Source organism: Oncorhynchus keta, chromosome 29, assembly GCF_023373465.1.
Source record: "Oncorhynchus keta strain PuntledgeMale-10-30-2019 chromosome 29, Oket_V2, whole genome shotgun sequence".
Lineage (NCBI taxonomy): Eukaryota > Metazoa > Chordata > Actinopteri > Salmoniformes > Salmonidae > Oncorhynchus > Oncorhynchus keta.
In genome coordinates this window covers 37728171-37737048 of record NC_068449.1, presented here as the reverse complement: position 1 = coordinate 37737048, position 8878 = coordinate 37728171, and the positions used below count along the sequence as shown (strand labels likewise).

At 40.7% G+C, this 8878-nt stretch overlaps 1 protein-coding gene across 1 annotated transcript in view; it reads left to right on the top strand.

The window, feature by feature from the left end:
* Window positions 1-253: 253 nt before the first annotated feature.
* The window catches only part of LOC118362824 (FERM domain-containing protein 6), an 81485-nt gene continuing 72860 nt past the window's right edge, over window positions 254-8878 (top strand). Inside the window, exon 1 of the mRNA XM_035743458.2 lies at window positions 254-411. The gene's annotated coding sequence lies outside the window, so the exon portion shown is untranslated. The remainder of the gene's footprint in view (window positions 412-8878) is intronic.

Sequence of the window (8878 nt, the reverse complement as noted above, 5' to 3'; positions counted from 1 at the left end):
CGTTGAGGGGGGAGCAGTTGCCTACGATCTACATATTCTTTATAGATATCAAAAGAGCAACGAAATATCTCTAGGAGAATACTTGGACTATTAAAATAGACATGCTTTAACAGATATTTTCACGGAATAACAATCGGTATTAAAACAACTACTAAAGTATATCAAATCTGTACTAACCCCCCTATCCATGGTTTGAAGCCACCCTTCCACCTTCCACATGTATTCCTACTTATTACTGTTCCAAAGGGATAGAAGTCTGGCGCTCGACACACGCGTGTAATCCCCGTTTAAATGTAAAACTTTAGTCTGCATTTGCTGACGACAAAATTGGATGTACTATAGCGTTTTGATGCAACTTGATCGGATTCATTGTTTTTGAAAATGAATTAGGATTTGTTTTTCACATGAAAGGTACGTTATATTAAAAAAGTGTACATTTCACATCTCTCTCTTCTTTGTAATTTCCCTCGCTGCTAATTCCTTTAATAATTCCTTTAACTGATCCACCTCCTCTGGGCGTACGTACGAAGTTATTTTTCATTGATAAAGTATTTTACATGAGTGTTATAACATGTATTCACTTGTTCCACGGTTATAATATGTTTTCAAACAGTTATTGAAACATTTCAATGTTTGGTCAACGGTTGGTTGTTTGTTCATAACAACACGGACCCGAATAAGTATCGTGTCTACAATGTTGCGATGCTGTCAGAACGTTGCTGCTATCCTTTAGGCTACGTTATAGACCTGATACTTGAGGCGGGATGCATTTTGTTGCGACAATATATCGATCTTCCTTTTGATGTTTATTCTGCACATTGTGACCACCCCTTTATCCATATGTTCGTATGTTATTTAATGCTCATCTATTAAAATCGACGTATGGTTTTTGTTTTACGTCTCTCCCCTTCCAGTTTGGTTCTAAGCAATGACATACGCCTTCTAGTACCTACTGTATTGTTGTTGTTATAGTTGGCTATAGTCGTGCTCTCTTCATTTTAAAAAAGACTGACACCAAGTGTCCTGTAGGATGTTGTCACTGTCTGCTTGTGGTATAGTATGGTCGTGTCAAATCAAATGGCATCTGGAAGTAGGCTAGTATGTGGATGTCTTGCAAATCAACGTAAGAACATCAGCTGGCATGCAAAACTTTGGATGAAGTTGCGCATTACTAAATGTCTTCCCTATAACATTATCGCTGTTCCATTTTGAAACGGGTCACTTACTCCTTTATTTTGGACTAATTATTTTAGTCTTCTTCTCCTATTGAATGGAATCTGGCATACTATTATTACTGCTCTGTAATGAAACGACTCTGCACGGAGTAGGCTATTGGATGGTAGACTGTATAGAAGTAATATAGAGAGATAGAACTAGCATACTATAACTAGGCGGTGGAAGAGGATAGCCCGTGAATCGTGTGTGTGTGTGTGTGGGGGGGGGGATGTGTTTGCTTGTTGGGGACTTTCCCCCCTCTTGTGTCACTATGGACAAACTGCTATGTTTGCTTCAGTATTGAGGAATGCCAACAATTTCCTCCCTATGGTCAGTGGTGGAAAGAGTAACCAATTGTCATACTTGAGAAAAAGTAAAGATACCTTAATAGAAAATGACTCAAGTAAAAGACACCCATTAAAATACTAGGGGAGTCAAAGTATTTCGTTTTTAATATACTTAAGTATCAAAATAATTTCAAATTCTTCATATCTGGAAAATGTATGGAGTAAAAAGTACATTATTTTCTTTAGAAATGTAGTGAAGTAAAAGTTGTAAAAAAAATGTATAGTGAAGAACAGATAGCCCAAAAGTATTTGTACTATTAGACTGGCCAGCATTCTATCATGGACAAGAGACAGATGAAATCTGTGCACGTTCTATTCTGAACTATAGGAACTGAACTATAGAAACATAAGATGACATTGAAAATATGCTGATGGTATTATTGGCATACCAGATGGGAGCAGATACTAACAAGTGCACGCTTAACCTTGAGGTTCTCATTATTGATTAAACCAATTACACATAATAGTCATTGGACGAAGGCTTCTTCTGTACAGGGGAGGTTTTGTTAAGAGCCCCGATGCTCAATCTGAACATCAACACCCGTCACTTGCGGTACTATTTTGGAAGCATAAGGACCTTATCTTTCATATCAACAATAAATAACTTTCAAAAACAGAAGGTTAAATTGATACACACCTTGTTAGGGCTAGTGTTCCCACAGAGCCTTATCTCCATGTTACAGTGCTTGTTTAAAGAAAACAGACGGAAGACGAGGCGCCCACCTGCGCTAATTAGCTACACTATATATACAAAAGTATGTGGACACCCCTTCAAATGAGTGGATTCGGCTATTTCAGCCAAACCCGTTGGTGACAGGTGTATAAAATCGAGCACACAGCCATGCAATCTCCATAGACAAACATTGGCAGTAGAATGGCTTTACTGAAGAGCTCAGTGATTCTCAAGGTGCCATGGTCATAGGATGCCACCTTTCCAATAATTCCATTCGTAACATTTCTTCTTTGCAAGAGCTGCACTGGTTAACTGTAAGTACTGTTATTGTGAAGTGGAAATGTCTTGGGCCAACAACGTGTCAACCGCGAAGTGGTAGGCCACGCAAGCTCACAGAACGGGACAGGTGAGGGCTGAAGCGCGTAGTGCATAAAAAAACGTATATCCTCGGTTGCAACACTCACTACCGAGTTCCAAACTGCCTCTGGAAGCAACATCAGCACAATAACTGTTCGTCGGGAGATTCCTGAAATGGGTTTCCATGGCCAAGCAGCCACACAAAAGTCTAAGATCACCATGCGCAATGCCAAGCATCAGCTGGAGTGGTGTAAAGACATTGGACTCTGGGGCAGTGGAAATGCATTTTCTGGAGTAATGAGTCACGCTTCATCATCTGGCAGTCCGATGGACAAATCTCGGTTTGGAAAATGCCAGGAGAACGCTACCTGCCTAACTGCATAGTGCCAACTGTAAAGTTTGGTGGAGGAGGAATAAGGCTGGGGCTGTTTTTCATGGTTCGGGTTAGGCCCCTTAGTTCCAGTGAAGGGAAATCTTAACGCTACAGCATACAATGACATTCTAGATGATTCTGTACTTCCAACTTCCTGGCAACAGTTTAGGGAACGCTCTTTCCTGTTTCAGCATGACAATGCGAGGTCCATACAGAACTAGTTTGTCGAGATTGGTGTAGAAGATCTTGACTGGCCTGCACAGAGCCCTGACCTCAACTCCATCGAACACCTTTGGGATGAATTGGAACGCCAGGGGAACAAACACAAGATACACCTGCAGACAGGCAGGTGGCAATCTCTTCTCAACCGATCACCAGATGAGCACTCCAAGTGACACAGACAATGAGACCATGCACCGCCTTTTGCGGAAGACCGAGCTATCCAAGACACCAACCACCAAGAAGAAGAAGACCAGGAGGGGCAGATGGGGCATGGGGTCCCCTAAGGTGGTCACCCAGGACAGGCAAGTTCCTGTCCTGAACCTCTACAAAACATCCTTGACACTGACGCAGGAGTCTATGTTAAGTAAGGGACAGTCTTTATCCACTAATCAAAACATGAAAGCCTTCAAATTGAAGGTGGATACCTACAAATTCATGCAACAACTGCACCTGAAATTTTTATTTTCCCCTCTGAACAGATCCAGTACAAGCTACATATCGAAAGACCCTACTAAGAAAGGGGAACCCCAACACAGCGGTCCCTCCCCTATTCCTCGTTCTTTCTCAAAACCCTCATCGTTTGTATTCCCTACCCATACAAGCCCACTTGTCACCTTGTTTGGCAGACTGGTTGAAAATGAATGGGAAACTGTATGTAAAAAAAATGCCAGGGACCCCAATATCACGATCTTCCTCCAGCCGAAAGACAAGCACTAAAAAAATCTCCAGGAGAATAAGGACATGGTCATAAAACCAGAGGACAAAGGTGACACAATAGTTGTTATGGACATGAGCTATTATAATTCTGAAAATAGAAAGCACCTGAAACTGTCTGGTTCCTATCAACCCTTGCGAAGTAACCCTATTGCTTCTTTAAAATCCGAAATTGATGGCATGTTACAACATGCGTCTCACCAAAGCTGGATCACCAAGCGTGAATACGAGTTCCTAAATGTCACCTATCCAGTCACCCCAGTTATCTATTCCCTTCTGAAAGTACATAAGAACCTGACTCAGCCTTCACCCATACCTATTATCAGCGACAGGATCAGTCACAGAGCCCCTTTCAAAATTCATAGATTTTTTTCTTCTGAAAGTTATGGTTTTCAAGTTGCCATCATTTTTAAAAGACACAAAAGATCTACTCAACTGCTTGAATGACTGTCAAATTGATTCCGATGTACTACTTGTGACATTAGATGTGGCCAGTCTGTACACTTTTATTCCCCATGCTGAAGGCCTACAATCGATTGCCAAATTCCTAAAGTCACGTGACGACTGTAAATCCCCCTGATTACTTTCTGTTGGAGCTCTTGAAATTGGGAGGCAGTGTATGTTAAAAATAAAGACTAAACCTTTTCTTCCCCATATTAAGTTTTGGAAGCGCTACATTGACTACAATTTTATTTTGGGGTTCATCTAAAGAGAATCTTAATTACTTTGTCCGTTAACTGATCAACACAACGACTTTCCTTCAATTCACTGTTGAAAGTGGCCCCAACAGTATCAACTTCCTAGATCTCAAAATATTCAAGGATGATGCTAACAAAATCCAAACTACGATCTATTGGAAACCAACAGAGGAATACTGTCCTCCACTTCAACAGTTATCATCCGAGACATCTCAAACCACTATCCCGACTGGCCAGTTTCTACACCTGAGACGCAACTGCTCTACACTGAAAGAGTCTGACGCTCTGGCAAAGGAAATGACACACAAGTTTGCTAACAGATGATGTTATAGACCTGTCATTCAGCGCTCCCACCTCCTAGCTCAGAAGCCCCAAAAGGACAGCACGTCATGACTGTGCTTTGTAACAATCATTGTTCAAACAAAATCAAAAGTGAAATCCTAAAACACTTGCCAATTCTACAAACAGAGCTGATGCTCCAGCCTCTGGTGGAAAATCCCTTTCTCGAACAGGTCACATCCATCAGAAGTGGCAACCTCTCTAAAATGCTTTGGACTGATAGATTAAATACCATGCACCCTCGAGGTCTAAATGATGATTTCTTGTTCAGGCCCTTTCAAAAAATTGATACCTTAATGTTATTTGAGTTTATTCTGCTGATCTGGGTATTTGTATATGTGACCCGTTTCAGGAAAAGGTATGTCGCGGGTCACTATATTTGAACGTAAACTTTTTTTTAAATCAAAATGTGTTTTTTTTGGCAGAAATGCCTTCTGGAACATGTGATCTTTCATGTGCCTTGATAACAAACTTGTATGCCATGTGTAGATACTAATAAAATGGTTAAATTACGAGTCTAGTTGGTTTAGCCACAAAAAAAGCCAGCAACCTTTCCGCTAGCCGTGATTGGCTGAGGTAATGAGTGGGTTGGACATGCCGAGAGATGAGTTTGGATTAGTGTGCCATAGAGCACACTTCTATCTATTTGAGCTGGTCAGTATGTGTAGGTAATCATGTCTAACGCAGCTTTAAAAAAATATATATTGCATAGTAAAACTGCATACGTGTTGCTCTCCACTTTCTGGAGGACCAAGTTTTGAAATCAGTGGATTTCAAGTATGATAGTTAAGGAGATGGAGAAAACACATATCTCCAGATTACATCTTCAAACTAATGGCAACCATGGCATCTGTGACAGGAGACGCATCCATCCATGATGTATATGGGTCAGATAGCTAGTTAGCTACATTTTCAGATATTACACATATCTAATTTTGCCAGAAAGTGTTGTTTTTTTATGTTAAAGTGTACTGTTAGATAGCTAAAGTTAGCTGGCTGGTTCACTAACGTTACATGTATGATCTTCTTATTCGTATCTCAGAGGCTTTTGCTTGGCTAGTTCTAGCTTAATATTAGCTAGCAAACATTAAACCTGGTTGGTTAGCTAGCTGCAGATTCATGCAGGGTAGGAATGTCATGAGTTGGTTTATGGTTCATTGTTTAGCTAGCTAGCTAGCTACATGTCTTAACAAAAGACTCCACTATAATAATAATATATGCCATTTAGCAGACGCTTTTATCCAAAGCGACTTACAGTCATGTGTGCATACATTCTACGTATGGGTGGTCCCGGGGATCGAACCCACTACCCTGGCGTTACAAGCGCCATGCTCTACCAACTGAGCTACAGAAGGACCACGCAAGTGTCCGTTTCAATAGAATGTCACTGCAACAACTGTTGATATATGTAGCTGGTAAATTCGCTCGGGCTATCTACTCAGGTTTCAGGCCACGGGTAAGATAGTCTAGCTAGCTACATTTTCAGATATTACACATTTCTAATTTTGACAGTCTTTTCATTTCAAGTTAAAGTGTACTGTTCGCTAGCTAACATAAGCTGGCTCGATCGCTAGCTAACATTACGTGTATGGTCTTATTATTCGTATCTCAGAGCCATTTGCTTGGCTAGCTAACATTGAACCTGGTTGGTTAACTACCTGCAGATTCATGCAGGGTAGTAACGTCATGAGTTGGGAATATGGTTAATTGTTTAGATAATTAGCTATATGTTTTTAAAAAAGACTACAAGTAACCATTTCGGGTGCATTCGTAAATTCAGTCTGGCCATCTACTCTGATTTCAGAGCACTCTCATCTGAGTGTGCCAGAGTGCAGAATAACTGATGAATTTACGAACGCTCAACAGTTATTGAATATGGCCGGTGTCAGTAAAACATTGGCAAAATTAAGGAATTAAATTGTTGCCAGCAGCACAGGTAGTCACCAACGCTCTGGATAACATGAAAACAGCCTAACCAGCTTTGCTAGGGCGAGTAAAATGGTCAGAGTTTGGGTGGGGCTAAAGCTTAAGAGGGTGTGAATGATGCTGAATGAGTGTAGACAAAGAAGAGCACTCCAGCAGGTTACAAGTTGTTCAAATTTAAAAGCAGAATAACTTTCCTATTGTTCCTCAAATGCAGTTTATGATATTCCCTTTTGTAGCTCTGTGTCTCTGGTTTTATCCAATGTAAAACACACCATTTAAAATGTCGATACATAAGACTGAATCAAGGCAGTCGGTCACATATACAGTACCAGTCAAAAGTTTGCACACCTACTCATTTAAGGGTTTTTCTTAATGTTGTACTATTTTCTACATTGTAGAATAGTGAAGACATCAAAACTATGAAATAACACATATGCAATCATGTAGTAAAACCAAAAAAGTTTTTAAACTAATCAAAATATATTTGAGATTCTTCAAAGTAGCCACCCTTTGCCTTGATGACAGCTTTGCACACTCTTGACATTCTCTCAACCAGCTTCACCCTGGAATGCTTTTCCAACAGTCTTGAAGGAGTTCCCACATATACTGAGCACTTGTTGGCTGCTTTTCTTTCACTCTTCGGTCCAACTCATCCTAAACCATCTCAATTGGGTTGAGGTCAGGTGACTGTGGAGGCCAGGTCATCTGATGCAGCACTCCTCTCCTTCTTGGTCAAATAACCCTTACACAGCCTGGAGGTGTGTTGGGTCATTGTCCTGTTGAAAAACAAATGATAGTCCCACTTAGCGCAAACCAGATGGGATGGTATATCGCATCAGAATGCTGTTGTAGCCAGGCTGGTTAAGTGTGCCTTGAATTCTAAATAAGTCACTGACAGTGTCACTAGCAAAGCACCCTCACACCATAACACCTCCTCCTCCATGCTTCACATTGGGAACCACACATGCAGAGATAATCTGTTCACCTACTCTGCGTCTCACAAAGATTACAGTGGCTGGAACCAAATATCTCAAATTTGGACTCATCAGACCAATGGACAGATTTCCACCAGTTCATTGCTCGTGTTTCTTGGCCCAAGCAAGTCTCTTCTTATTATTTGTATCCTTTAGTAGTGGTTTCTTTGATGTTGAGATGTCTGTTACTTGAACTCTGTGAAGCATTTATTTGGGCTGCAATTCTAACTCTGGGTTTTCCTTTCCTGTGGCGGTTCTCATAAGAGCCAGTTTAATCATAGCGCTGGATGGTTTTTGCGACTGCACTTGAAGAAACTTTCTTAATTTTTAGTTCTTAATTTTCCGCATTGACTGACCTTCATGTCTTAAAGTAATGATGGACTCTCATTTCTCTGCTTATTTGAGCTGTTCTTGCCATAATATGGACTTGGTATTTTACCAAATAGGGCTATCTTCTGTATTTATTTAATTTGTTATTTAACATTTATTTAACTAGGCAAGTCAGTTAAAGAACAAATTCTTATTTACAATGACGGCCTACCAAAAGGCAAAAGGCCTCCTGCGGGGACATGGGGATTACATTTTTAAAATAATAATAAAAAAATGAAATAAAAATATAGGACATAACACACATCACAACAAGAGAGACAACACAACACTACATAAAGAGAGACCTAAGACAACAACAGCATGGTGGCAATACATGACGACAGCAACATGGTAGCAACCCAACATGGCAGCAACCCAACATGGCAGCAACCCAACATGGCAGCAACCCAACATGGTAGCAACCCAACATGGCACAGCAGCACAAAACAGGGTACAAACATCATTGGGCACAGACAACAGCACAAAGGGCAAGAAGGTAGAGACAACAATACATCACAGAAAAGAAAAGACGAGCGACCCAGGGATGTGTGTGCTTTGGGGAACATTAACAAAATGTGACTGGCAGAACGGATGTACCACCACTACCTTGTCACAACACAACTGATTGGCTCAAACGCATTTAGACGGAAAGAAATTCCACAAATTAACTT